A 14,280-nucleotide genomic window follows, 5' to 3' on the forward strand; every position below is an offset into this window, starting at 1 on the left:
TGTCATGAACTAGTACTGTACCAGTTAAATGAAGTCATAATGAATAAAAAATGCCAGAGTTAAACCCATAAGGAGAATGCTATCATGCTCTGTAACTGAAGAACCATGATGCATCTGGGAGCTCTTAACAGTTTAAGGTCATACAGCATACGCATCAAAGACTTTAAGGTGATACTCAGTATGCTAGGAATGTGGGGAGAAAAGGATCACTCACATTAGACAAATTAAATTTACTGGACTAACAAAACTAACCCTAATGTGCTTATTATTTGATTTAAATACAATTTACTGGGTTAACAGTAAGTATGTGCCATGAAATCCTACCACTACTAGTAGATCTCAAAGACCATTTTATTCATTAGACAAACCACAGAACTACGCAAGAACATTAAGTAGATGTACCACTTTCAGAGAAGTACTTGCAATATCGATGTACACAACTTTTAGAGAAGGACCTGCAATGCGGAGCCACAAGTGAGCAACTACAACAAATGGTGAGGTCAAACAGGAAATTAAAAATAAAGCAGCTTTTTACAGACTACTCCTAGTTCTGGAATTCTTAACTTCCAAATTTAACTGTTATCTTAAAGTACATCTAAACATTATTTGTTCATTTTCTAAAATGTAGGGTATGGTACATTTTTCTACCCTGAAACTCTTTGAATGTACCCAGAAGCGGACTGACACAGGATTGGGGGTTTGCATAACAGTTAAGGTGTCTGCTTCACAGGTACAAGGTTTGATTCTTACCTTTGGGTTGGGCTTACAAATGGCCCACAGGAGCAGAAAGACTAGTACTAAACTATGAACTATTTTATTATAAGAGCATTCATCTTATGTTACTATGGTTGATAAGGGCTTCTAATGTGAGTCCAAGAAGCACAAACATCCAACTCCAAGAACTCGACTTGTTGAAAATCTCAGGACCTGTGCCCAGAGGCCACATGCCCCTATGGCCTACATTGACCTCTCATGCAACTGGTTTTAAAGATACTCACAACATAAATACCCAGTACTTTTTCAACCTGAAAAAGCAGATTACCATCTAAAAAAACATGTTATAGGGAGTACTGGGATCCAGAGTAATCTAACATTCTCAAAACTATACAATCCCTATGCAAGTGTGATTATTTTGCCCAGAAGTGGCTGAAAAAGTCCAGCTTGGACAGTCCTCTTCTAGTTGACAGTCTATTATCAGTTCCATTAATTAATCAACTAAACCTAGCAATCAAATGTATCTAAAATTTCTTCGTGATTTGTATGCCTTGTGGGTACAGAGCTATAGCAAGGGTGGTGTGAATGGGGCAGTACCCTGGGCATCAACTTGTAAGGGTCATCTAATATCTGATAATTTGATAGTTTATAAGGTGCCAGTGTTATTTTTGAAAGGTAAAATAAATTCAAAATAAAACAGAACGGGTAGTATGCCAACTGCCTGTAACCACTAGCAAATGCAATCACTTAAATGACAGCTTGTAAACTGCCAGACTTTTAAGTTCGGCTGGGGGCTGGGACAAATTGAGACTGTTACCCAAGGTGCCAAACTTCCTTGAAGGCTCATCCCGTGTTATGGTTTGCAATTATGGTTTGCAGTTTAAACTAACATTTTAACACCAATGTGTCTTCTTCCCTTCTAGACTGCTTCTATCTTCCATACATATACTGCTCCAGCTCCTGGAATAACACCTGTGCTCTACTGCATAGCCAGTTTAAGCTAAACATTTTAAGAGCAAAGTGTCTTTCTTTAAGACTGCTTCTAGCTTCTTTATAGAAAACTGCTCCAACTCCTGGAATAACGGCTGTGCTCTACTGCATAGCCAGGTTAACATTTTAAGAGCAAAGTGTCTTCCCTTCTAGATTTCTTCTACCTTCCATACAGATACTGCTCCAACTCCTGGAATAATGCCTGTGCTCTACTGCTTAGCCAGTTTAAACTAAACGTTATGTTCTAAGCTCATACCACAAATTAGTCTTACTTTGTTTACTGTACAGGATACCTGCATACCACTGAGACCCCCACCACCCCAACACGCGCCTGTTTAAAAACCTTGCCTCTTTGTCTCTCTTTGCCATCAATAAGTTAGTCACTACCCTAGTGCCAACTCTATTAGCTAAACTCACTTGTTTTTCTGTTTGTGGTTTTCCTTTTTAACTGTTTTTATCTGACTGCAAATACTTGTGTATACCTCGCTATAACGTCTCTTTCCTCTCTGTCTATACCTCCCTACCTCTCCTACTTACCTGCTGCCTCTCACTGTGTGCTCCTTACTGTTTCCCTCAAAGCCTGCTGATTTTTTTTTTGTGGTGACTGCAATTTCCTGGCCCAGAATACCCCTATACTTTTCCTGTCAATCCCAAATTGCATATAGTACATTTCCCTGCATACCACTCTCTTTCTCTCTCACCCATAATCCTCTGGGGCATTTAAAACTCTGTTTCTGTGCCATCTTTTCCTCTTCCTACTAATTTGTTGGCTTCATCTCAGTGGTGTGCAGGTCCCTCACTTACTGATTTTTAACAGCTTTTCACTTGTACTCGGCATGTAAACTGCATTTACCTCACTTGGAAGGGCTTTGTATGCTGCTGCAACTTATTTGTGGGACTTTGGTAAGCACCTTAACAAATATTTGCTAAGTCATGGCTTGTCTGGGTTATTGTTGACCCATGCCACACAAGTGAAAGGCTGTACATAAATTAAAATAGGTTATTTTACCTGCCTTTGGACATATTACTTCTAACTCAAGTAGCAAATGCTCTATTGTACACTGTTACCATACATCTGTAGACTTCTGTCTGTATCTCTTTAGTAGTGTTAACTGGTGACAGTGGGTTTGTAGAATCTAGTTATTGCATTATTGGGCACTTACCGTACACAGCGACTGCTTTATGGCATGACCTCTATGTCAAATACTTCAGCAGCCTTGGGGATGTGAAGTATAGCGCATTGTTTTTTTTTTTTTTTTTTTTAATTAATTTTATGTTCAGTCACCGTAAGACTGCCAGTTGTTATAACTGCTTAACCTGGCTTGTACAATTTCAAGAGTTATTCTAGCTGCAATGAATGTTAAAGTACAGAACTTCTGTTTAGCTACTTTCTCATACCTCAGTTACTTGGATTATTTATTTATTTAAATTTGTTGACCGGGAGTGTCCGACTGGACGTAGGTCCATTTTCAGCGGAGGCCCGGGGAGAAAAGCTCCACAGTAAAATAAACAGACAGTAGTTACACTGGATTACATAGCGATTAACAATTTAACATAGCAATTACTTACAACATATTTACAGATGAAGAACATAGTACATCAGTAGACAACTAGACTCTATCTGTGAAGTACATAACAGACATTAACAAATGTTACAATGAGAAGTTCCTGTTGTATAATAAGTACTAGGCTTATGAGCATCTGAGCTTGCTATAATCAAGGCAACTTCATTTCAACTACAAAACGGCACAAGTTTATTACTTGAACTACGGCAGAAATTTTGTTGCCATAGTTGTTTTACACTAAGACATTATGGTTAATAGTTTACGACTTATGTGAAAGTGTTATTGTGGAAGTAAATAACTGAACTTTTGTCTCACAGTTTTACTGCCTAATCTGTAAAGTTGATAACATATATATTTAATTTTTATTTATTTTCATATTCTATCTCAACTAACTCTTCTCTAGCTGTTATCAGTAGCTGCTTGTAGTACCTCTGTTATTTTTGTTTTTCCCTAGCTTTTATACTCAACACACACTCTCCCCTCCTTTTTCCCTATGTTTTAAGAGCAAAGTGTCTTCCCTTCCAGACTGCTTCTACCTTCTATACAGATAATGCTCCAACTCCTGGAATAACGCCTGTGCTCTACTCCATATCCAGTTTAAAAAAAAACATATGTTCTAAGTTCATTCCACAAATTAGTCTTACTTTGTCTACTGTACAGGATACCTGCATACCAGTGAGACCCCCCCCAACACTCACCTGTTTAAAAACCTTGCCTCTGTCTCTCTCTGCCATCAATAAGTTAGTCACTACAGTAGTGCCAACTCTCTTAGTTAGCTACACTTGTTTTTCCGTTTGTGGTTTTCCTTTTGAACTGTTCTTATCTTACTGTGAATACTTGTGTATACCTCACTATAACATCTCTTCCCTCTCTGTCTACACATCCCCACCTCTTCTACTTACCTGCTGACTCTCACTGTGTGCTCCTTACTGTTTCCCTCTTGGCCTGCTGATTATTTTTTGTGGTGATTGCAGTTTCCTGGCCCAACCCGCTCCATTCACCCTCACTGAGCTCCCCTACCCACCCCCCATATCATTTCCTTTATACTCCTCTCTATTGTACAATCCCCTCCTCTGCTTCCCACTCCTTCCAGTTTTTTTTGCCACACCCCACTCCTGCATACCTCTCTCCTCTCCTTCTGCAAACCCTCAGCACCAACCCCTCCTTTCTTCTTTGTGTACTGACTCCCCCAACTGGTTACCTATCCCTAAACTTTCCTACAACCGTTCTTCTAGGCCCAACTTTTACCTCCCTCTTAACTATTGACCCTCCTTACTGACATGTCCTTTTCAATCCAAGCCTTTCTTCTATTGCCTCCCCTTCACCTCCTATACACTCTTACCTCATACAACTCTCACCTAACTCCAACTTACTTTCATCCTGCAAAGACTAATACCAATGTCTTCACACATCCTCTGCAGTATTTCCCTATCTGCTCATCTATTTTTCCTCAAAATACTATCCTCCCCACAATGAAAACACCCCATTCCCCTACCACTTCTTTAGAAAATAAAATAAAGCACCTAAAATACAAACATTTCATCCCTAAGTCTCTACTACTATCAGGTGACATTCACCCAAACCCTGGCTCACCCCCCAAGTCAATAAAGCTAACTCCCCTAACCAACCCTACACTACTCCTCTAAAAAAGGAAGAATCTTTTTACTCCATGAATCTTAGAAGCATCCTAAACAAAATTAGTGAATTCCATGCCTGGATGGCTAACCACACACCCCTGATATAGTCGCCCTTACTGAAACCTAGCTGAAGCCACAAAACTGTGACAGTAATTATCCTCCCTCCTGGATATAATATTCTTAGACTAGATAGACAAAAGCAAAAAGGGGGTGGAGTGGCCATTGTATATTCAAACCATCTTAATCCAAGTCTAAACCAACCCTCTCCCTCCTTCTCACCTACTAAACGCCTGATAGCTAAAGTACAGTTTTGTACCTACCATAAATGTAGATGTTCAAGTGTCTTCACTGCTGCAGTCATTACACTTGGGTTATCCTGCCGTCAGGCGGTCCCGCAGTTGGCCAGAGTTCCAAAGTCTTGGTCCGGCATCGATTGCTGCCGCTTCTTCCCTGACGTCAGTGCGTCAGGGGTATATAAGATGCAGCCGACGCCATTTTCTTCAGTTTTTCTTGCCCCAGATGTCAGGTGCCCCCAAAAAGGTAGGCAATACATATTGCTAATAAAACATACAATAAGGTAAAAACAAAACCTTCAGTAACCAGCAAATACACCACATAGGTAGTACAGTGTAGAAAGGCATAGATATGACCCAGGTAAGAAAGAGGGGATGGCGGGTGGGTAACCAGGACTGCAGCAGTGAAAACACTCGAACATCTACATTTATGGTAGGTACAAAACTGTACTATGTTCATCGTGTTTCACTGCTGCAGTCATTACACTTGGGTTGAATCCCAAAGCTGAGTCAGGGTGGCTGGTTCTATAGAGGATTTGGTGTGGCTATGAGGCCCTGCAGCACTGCAGTGGCAAAGCCAGCTCTGGATCTAGAATAAAGAGGTAAGTGGTAATGCTTGGTAAAGGTGTGCACTGAACTCCAAGTCGCAGCTTCCAAAATGTCTTTGGTGGGTACTCCTCTAAGGTAGGCAGTAGAAGTGGCAGTTGCCCTGGTGTAATGAGGTCTAATGTTACTAGGTACAGGTTTTCCATAGTGTGTGTAGCAGAACCGGATACAGTGTCCTATCCACTTTGAAATGGTCTGCTTTGAAATAGCCTTTCCCTGTGATCCTACAGCATATGATACAAACAATTGTTCAGTTTTTCTGAAATTTTTTGTTTTGTCCAAGTAGAAGCGTAATTGTCTGTGTACGTCCAAGGAGTGTAGTAGTCTATCCCCTTTATTCTGGGGATTTGGATAAAGGGTTGGCAAGTGAATAGTTTGGTTAAGAGCCACACTGGATACCACCTTGGGTATAAAAGAAGGATTTGTTCTTAAGGAAACCCTGTCTTGCCGAAAAATGATGAAAGGCTCCACTGCCATTAGTGCCTGTAGTTCTGAGACTCTTCGTGCTGAAGTTATTGCCAGAAGCAGAGCAGTTTTCCATGATACATATTTTAATTCTGCTGAATTGGCTGGCTCAAAAGGAGGTAAAGTGAGTTTTTCCAAGACAAAATTGAGGTCCCAGGTAGGTGTTGGTGCTCTCCGGGGCGGTCTTATGTTTTTAGCCCCTCTGAGGTACTGCTTTAGCAATGGATGAGAGAAAATAGGAGGATCTGTGTTGTAATGAGCAGAGATGGCAGAGGCATGGATCTTAATGGATGAGAAGGATAGTCCTTTGTCCAGCATCTCAGTTAAGTATTGTAGTATCTGAGGAATGTTTTGGGACAAGAGGGTCAAGGTTTTGAGCCTGGTTCCAGGCACAGAATCTCTTCCACTTTTCTGAATAAGATTTCCTGGTGCTAGGCCTCCTGGCCTTCAAAATGACATCCATAACAGCTTTAGAGAGAGAGGTGTTGTCTGTTTGGCTAATGAATCTGCCATGCAGCCAGGTTTAAGGTTTTGAGCTGACTGTGCAGAATCTGATTGTTTTGTTGAGTCAGCAGGTGTGGAATTTGAGGCAAAATCCAAGGTGGGCCTTGAGCTAAGTTCTTTAAGATTGGGTACCAATGTTGGCGTGGCCAGTCTGGAGCATCAGGATCATCTGTGGTTTTTCTTGTCTGGCTTTTAGGAGTAACTTTGACAGGAGACGCAGTGGTGGGAAGGCATAAATTTTTAGGCTTTCCCAGCTGAATGAAAGCACATCCACTTTCCATGCTTGTGTGTGATAAGTCCTTGTGCAGAATTTTTGTAGTTGGCAATTCAGTGGGGAGGCAAAAAGATCTATGTCCGGACACCCCCATTTTTGCGTTATCATGCTGAAGACTTGTGGATTTAATTTCCACTCGTGAGGATCCATGATGTTTCTGCTTAAGTCGTCTGCCAAAGTATTTTTCTTTCCTGGCAGGAATTGTGCTTGCAGATGGACTTGATAAGTTAGAGCTGTGTTCCACAAGGTCATGGCTTGTCTGCATAGGGGGTAAGAATGAGTGCCCCCGTGCTTGTTTATGTACCACATTATTGTGGTGTTGTCTGTCTTTAATAATAATTGTCCTGGATGCAGAAGGTCCTTGAAAGCTGTTAGAGCATTTTGTACAGCCAACATCTCTTTTTGACTGATGTGGAGATGCATTTGGTCTGTGGTCCACTTGCCCTGAAAACATTTTCCTGCCATGTGTGCTCCCCAGGCATAATCCGAAGCATCTGTTGTTAAAGTCTGCCTGGCTGTGGGTAGAGTGAAAGGCTGACCCTTGTTGAGATGACATGCCTGTGCCCACCGTCGAAACTCCTGTTGTAGGCAGGGAATTAGTGGTATTACTGTTTCCAAGCTGTGAGAGTGTTGAGTCCAAACACTTTTTAGGTACCACTGTAACTTCCTCATATGCAGTCTGGAATATGGAATTAGTAGTATGCAGGATGCCATGAATCCCAAGGCCTGCAGAATTTTTCTTGCAGGGAGTTGGGACTTTGTTGCCATCAACTGAAAATACTGAGTCAGTTGTCCTTGTTTGTCTGGCTTGAGATAAGCCATCTGGGCCATTGTATTTAAGCTGGCACCCAGGAATATTATCTCCTGTGAGGGCACTAGTTTTGACTTCTTTTTGTTTACTATGTACCCTAGGCAAATTAGCAACCTTTTTACAAATGCCAGATGCTTTAGAAGAATGCCCTTGCTCTCTGCTTGAATCAGGCAGTCGTCCAGGTATGGATATATTTGAATTCCTTTTTGTCTGCAAAATGCAATTACTGGTGCCAGGCACTTTGTGAAGACCCTGGGCGCAGTAGATAAGCCAAAGGGCAGTGCAGATAATTGGTAGTGCACTGAACCAGCTATGAATCTGAGTTATCTTCTGCAATTTTGTCTGATAGGAACATGCAGGTATGCCTCTTTGAGGTCCAAGTTACAAGCCAAGCCTTCTTGCCCAATATGGGAAGTAGCTGCTGTAGTGTCCAGGTAAATATTCAGAGTAGAAAGGTGTAATATGGGTCTCCAGGCTTTGTCCTTTCTGGGGACCAGGAAAAGTCTTGAGTAAAATCCTTGCCCTTGTTCCTGCTGTGGCACTTTTTGAATAGCTCTCATGTCCATGAGGGCTGTAATTTGCTTTTGTGCCTCTGCCCATTGATTTTGTGGCAGGTCTGGCATTCCTTTTAGCCTTGGTAAAGTGTGAAAGTGGAACCTGTAACCTTGAGACACAATATTCAGAACCCATTTGTCTTGGGTGATTGCTTGCCAATTTTGAGAAAAAAGTGCTAGTTTTCCCACTAAGCGAGCTGCCAAAAGGGAAGAGCTTGACATTGGAAGGGGGAAGTCATTGGGACTGTTTCCTGTAAGGTTGTGACTTGTCTTCACCTCCTTTTGGGGTTGAAGCACCCCACTGTCGTGGTCTGTAAGAGCCTTGGGGCTGAGATCTGCCTCTTGGGCGTCTGTATCTGCCTCTTTGTGGCCTGACACCGGAAAGGACCAATTCTTTGTAGGCCAATTTCTGCTAAATCGAGGTGGCTGTACCTGTAAGAAATCCTTCACTGTTTGCATAGAGTTTGCCTTATCCTCCATTTTCTTTAATACCTCCTCTGCCTTAACACCAAATAAAATATCTTGCTGTAAAGGAGCATCCAATAATTTTGCCTTAACATGATCTGGTAAACTTTGTTCTTTTAACCAAGCATGCCTTCGAATCACAGACCCTGTAACTGCTGCTCTACAAGAAGCCTCTAATGAATCAAAACCACACTGCAAAGTATGTTTTCCCACTTGTTCAGCTGCATGCAATAAATCTTGCATTTCCTTATAGTCAGGATGTTCTGCGCTTGTACTCATTTTCTGTTTTAACTGAGATATTAGAAATTGTTGGTATTTAAGCATGTGAAATTGGCAATTTAAAGCCCTCACTGCTAAAGTTGCAGAAGTGTAAACTTTCTTCCCCCATCTGTCTAATGCTCTAGAATCCCTGTCAGAGGGAACTGGATTTTTAGCCGTGGAAGCCTTTACCCCTTTGGGACCCTGGGAAATAGTTTCTGGGTCAGCAACAGGGTTTTTATAAAGAAATTTGTGAGAGTCAGGGACTCTGTATTACCTGTCTGGCTTGACTGGAGCAGGGGGTAAAGAATCAGGATTTAAACTGGATTCAGAGAACACATCATCCACAATATCCAACACTGGCGGAATAGTAAGGGGCCTGTGCTGAGGCAATAAAAGAAAGTCTCTGAGCCTTTTCTAGGATTCTGAGTAATCCTGGCCCTCCCAATAGAAATGCTCCCTCATGGTATGTAAAGTTTCCCCAAAAGAATAATCCTCAGGAGGAGAGGCTGAAGGGATTGATTCTTCAGCATCAGAGTCCTCATAGGGGGGTAAAGAGTATTCCTGGTCTGAAGAGGAATCAGAATATATGGAAACCTGGTCAGAAGAATCATAGTCTGTATCTTGCCTAGGCCTTTTATCAGGAGGGGGATGGGAACCCCTGATTAGAGTAATTAAGTCTTCGGCCATCTTGAGCATCTGTTTTTTTAGGCATGGAGGCCTGTGTCCAGGTGAATGTTCTACTTGCTTCTTTGTCTTTAATGGAGTTTTAGACTAGGCTGTAGTTTTAATGGTAACTTGTGATGGTCTGAAAACATCCTCAGAAGCCGATGCCTGCTTAGCGGCTCCGGACCCATCTGAAGGGTTAGTCTCCGTAGGCCCAACACCTTGAGCATCCAGAGGCCTAGGTACCTCCACGTGGGAGTCGGTAGTGGCCTGTGGCTCTGAGGTAGTGGGTGTCAGGTGCTGCGAAAGAGCCTCACTGAGAACCGGTGACTGGCCTAGAAGAGGCTTCATCATCAGTTTTGGACCTCGGATGCCTGTCCTTATCCTTGTCTGCGTTTTTTGTGTATTCCAGTCATCGGTTGTTCCAACGGCATGGTATAATTAAATCTTCGGCCAAAGTAATGGCGAGCAAAATCAAACCGACGTTTAATAATGTGTTTGTTAAATCTAGCACAAAACCGACAACTAGTGACGTCGTGATCTAGGCCTAGGCATGGAATACAGTAAGAAGGAAAATCCTTATGAGGTATTTGCTTCCTACAAGAAATACAATTATTAACTTTTACTGACATCGGTCTGAGGCAAGAAAAAGTTTCCCCTACGGGGTACTTAGCTTTATTGAAGACTTCGGTTCTGAAAATCAAATTTGATATCTCAGGAGTCGGCCGACCGGCACTTGCAAACTGCTTTTGCTTTGGGCACCGCGCGACAAGAAAGACTGAAGAAAATGGCGCCAGCTGCATCTTATATACCCCTGATGCACTGATGTCAGGGAAGAAGCGACAGCAACTGATGCCGGACCAAGACTTTGGAACTCTGGCCGACGGCGGGACCGCCTGACAGCAGGATAACCCAAGTGCAATGACTGCAGCAGTGAAACATGATGAACATCTTTAAACCTACCAATTACACCACTATCACAGTTGTAGCTATATACATTCCCCCTGGAGATAACATTACCATTCTAGAAAACATTCTCTCTTACCTTTCTCAAAACATCCACAATTAAACTATTCTTCTTGGGGATGTAAATATTAACTGGCTAACTCTTCAGTCCCCAAACTACTTCATGCATCAACTTACATGGCTTTGTAGAACTTATCTCAACCCCCACCCATATAAACAGATCACATACCCCCAGCTCTCTCTTCGATTGGATTTTATTCACAGATTCCCACAAATACCATAACCCTGAGGCCCTACCCAACTCCCTAAGTGATCGCTCCCCTGTGAAAGTTCTTAGATAAACTCTTCATTTCACTAAGCCTCACAGATACATAACCTGTCACAAACTATCCACCTTCTGTCCTGAGACTTTTAATGCCCTCCTCTCAAAGCTAAACTGGAGACATCTAACCTATCTCCCCCGTGATGAAGCTGTCCACTCTTTCAACTCTACTTTCCTTAACATTCTTAGCTCTCATGCTCCACCCCGCACTGTTCGCATCAAATCTAATATATCCCCTTGGTTACCAATGCCACCCACACCCTAATAAAAACTAGAGACAGAGCATGGAAAAGGTGGGTAAAAGCTAAGCTCCCTTCCCATTTGCAAAAATATAAAGAACTGAGAAATCAGGCAAAAAAACACATCCACAAAGACAAAAAAAAACTTCTACTTTAACTCCCCAACTGCCCAAAAAAAAAAAAAAAAAAAAAAAAAACAGATGCCAAGACATTTTAGAACTCTATAAACCAAATCCTGCACCCTGGTAACCCTTTCTTCTCCCAACCCCTGCCCAAACAACTCACCAGAAGAAACAGCTACCTCATTCAATTCCTATTTCATTGAATCCATATCTAAGCTGATAAATTCCTTCCCCTCTACTACCAACTCAACTGTTTCTAAATTCTTTCCTACTCTCAACTCCAGTCCACTTTCTCTCTTAAAGCTGTTCCCACTAACTGTATAAAATCCTTGATCTCTAAACTTAAACTCTGCTCTGCTTCTGCTGACAGCCTTACTTCCCATTTCCTACAAATTGCTGCTGAATCCCTTGTCCTCCATGTATCAATCCTAATAAATCGCTCCATTTCATAATCTAAGGTGCCATCTGTCTGGAAAGAATTCTACACCATACCCATTCACAAAGGAGGTAACGCCACTGACATTACAAACTTCAGACCCATCACGATCCTCTCACCACTCTCAAAAATACTGGAAAAATGCATACAGAAGCAAACCATGAAATACCTTCTACAGGAAAACTTGCTTACTCCTAAACAGCATGGCTTTTGCCCTAAAAAAGAAGTTAAGTACCTACCATAATGTCCCATTTGAGTTGTCCATCTCGCCTTCATTTTCTACTGATGGTTTCGGAACCAATCCTCTGTTCTGACTCGGCCATTTACTAAAGCTTGAGGTCTTCAACTAGCTCGTGGCTCACTCCCTATCCCATGATACTGTAGGGTATTCTCCAGATCTTGTTTGCTGATAGAGAAATACTAGTATGTAATCAAATATATATGTATAAAGAAAAATGATTTTCTGTAACCTGGTAAGCTAAGAAGAGGGTCAAAGACCATTAGGTGCCAAATTGTAACCTCTCGTTTCTCCAGGAGCCAAAGGAAGGGGGTAGGTGGGTGGGATGGAAGAATGAAGGCGAGATGGACAACTCACATGGAACATTATGGTAGGTACATAACTTCTTTATGTGAAGTTGTCCTATCTCACCTTCATTCTCTATTGATGGGACAGCGTCCCTAGCACCTATCTTCTTGGGTGGCTCACAGGAGTATATTCTTCAGAACAGTGAACCCAAGGGAGGGCCTGTCCCTGGAGGCCAAATCTACTTTGTAATGAGTGATAAATGTATGATGCTTAGCCCATGCAGCTGCTGCACAGATGGTGTCTATTGGCAATTTAGCATGAAATGCAGAGAAGGTAGAGACAGATCTAGTAGATTGTACTCTTATCTTTTCGGGAAGCTGTTTATTTACTGACTTATAAGTGAAGGAAATGCAGTCTGACAGCCACCTAGATAGATATTTTTTGCTACAGGCAGTCCTTTTTTGCACTCTGAAAAGGATACAAATAGTTGATGCGTTTTCCTAAATTCTTTTGTTCTGTGTAGATAAAAGTGCAACTGTCTATGAACATAAAGTTGGTGAAGCATATATTCTGCCTTACTGCCATACTTGGGGGAAAAAACTGGTAAGTCTATGGACTGGTTCAAATTAGAATCTGAACATACATTTGGTAAAAAGGTTGGATTTGTTTGGAGTGACACCCTGTTGCTGTGGAACAACATATATGGTGTTTTTATACATGATACTTGTAACTCTGAAACTCTCCTAGCTGAGGTAGGAAAATGGTCTTCCACGTTAAGAACTTTAAGTCACATGATGATGAAGGCTCAAAGAGGGGAAGAATTATTCTGGATAGTACGAAATTTAGGTTCCATGGTGGTAGTGGGAGTTTACTGGTTGGTCTCAAAAGATCAGTGCCTCTCAGAAAAGTCTTCCATAGTCTGTGGGACATAATGTTTTGTCCTTCATTCTCAAGATGAAAATTTGAGATGGCTGCTAACTGTACTTGAACAGTAGCTGCAGCTGCTCCCTCATTAAAAAGCTTAGCCGAGGACTCTAGGATAGAAGATATAGGTGCTGAATAAGGATAAATATGATTTGCTAGTGCCCAGACTGAAAATCTCTTCCATTTGCTGAGATATAATCTTCTGGAAGATGTCTTGTGAGAAGAAATCAGGATATGTTGTGCTGCAGATGAAAGGTTTTGTAGCCTGGCTATGTTTGGAATTGGAGTAGCCAAGCTGTCAACTTGAGAGTCTGAAGGGATGGATGAAGATCTCCCAATGAATGGCTCATATCATGTGGTAATGGGTCCAGAATCCAAGGCTCTTCCTGAAGATGAGGCCATAGGAAGGGGAACCAAATCTGGCGAGGGCAGTAAGGGGCTATCAGAATTAAGGTTCTTCCCAAAGCACTGGCTTTCTGAAGAACTTTGGGTATCAATGGAAAAGGAGAGAAAGCATAGAGGAGACCCAGGGACCAATCATGTACAAGTGCATCCCTTGGGGATTCCCCCGGTGGGGGGATTAGGGCAAAGTAGCTGCTCCATTTTTGTTTATGGACATGGCAAAAAGATCGCAAGGCTGGCCCCATTTTCGGAAAATCATTTCTGCTACTTCTTGTTTCAGGGACCACTTGTGAGGCATTGGAATTGCTCTGCTAAATTTGTCTGCTATCACATTGGATTTCTCCAGGATGTGCATTGCTTTCAGAAAGCATTGGGAGGAAGTTGCCCACTGCCATACTCTCAGGGCGTGTTGACAATGGGGGTAGGATCTGGTTCCACCTGGTTTGTTTATATACCAAATCAATGACATGTCTGTCTGGACTGCAATTGCTCCCAGTGGAAGAGAGTGTTAAAATGCCTGCAACGCCAGAAGCCCCGCTCT

At 42.1% G+C, this 14,280-nt stretch overlaps 1 protein-coding gene across 1 annotated transcript in view; it reads right to left on the minus strand.

Annotated features, from left to right (window-relative positions):
• RETREG2 (reticulophagy regulator family member 2) overlaps positions 1-14,280 on the minus strand; it is a 1,615,599-nt gene that overhangs the window by 198,533 nt on the left and 1,402,786 nt on the right. The window lies entirely within an intron of this gene.

This window comes from Protopterus annectens, chromosome 6.part0, assembly GCF_019279795.1.
Source record: "Protopterus annectens isolate FY-2018-M chromosome 6.part0, PAN1.0, whole genome shotgun sequence".
Lineage (NCBI taxonomy): Eukaryota > Metazoa > Chordata > Ceratodontiformes > Protopteridae > Protopterus > Protopterus annectens.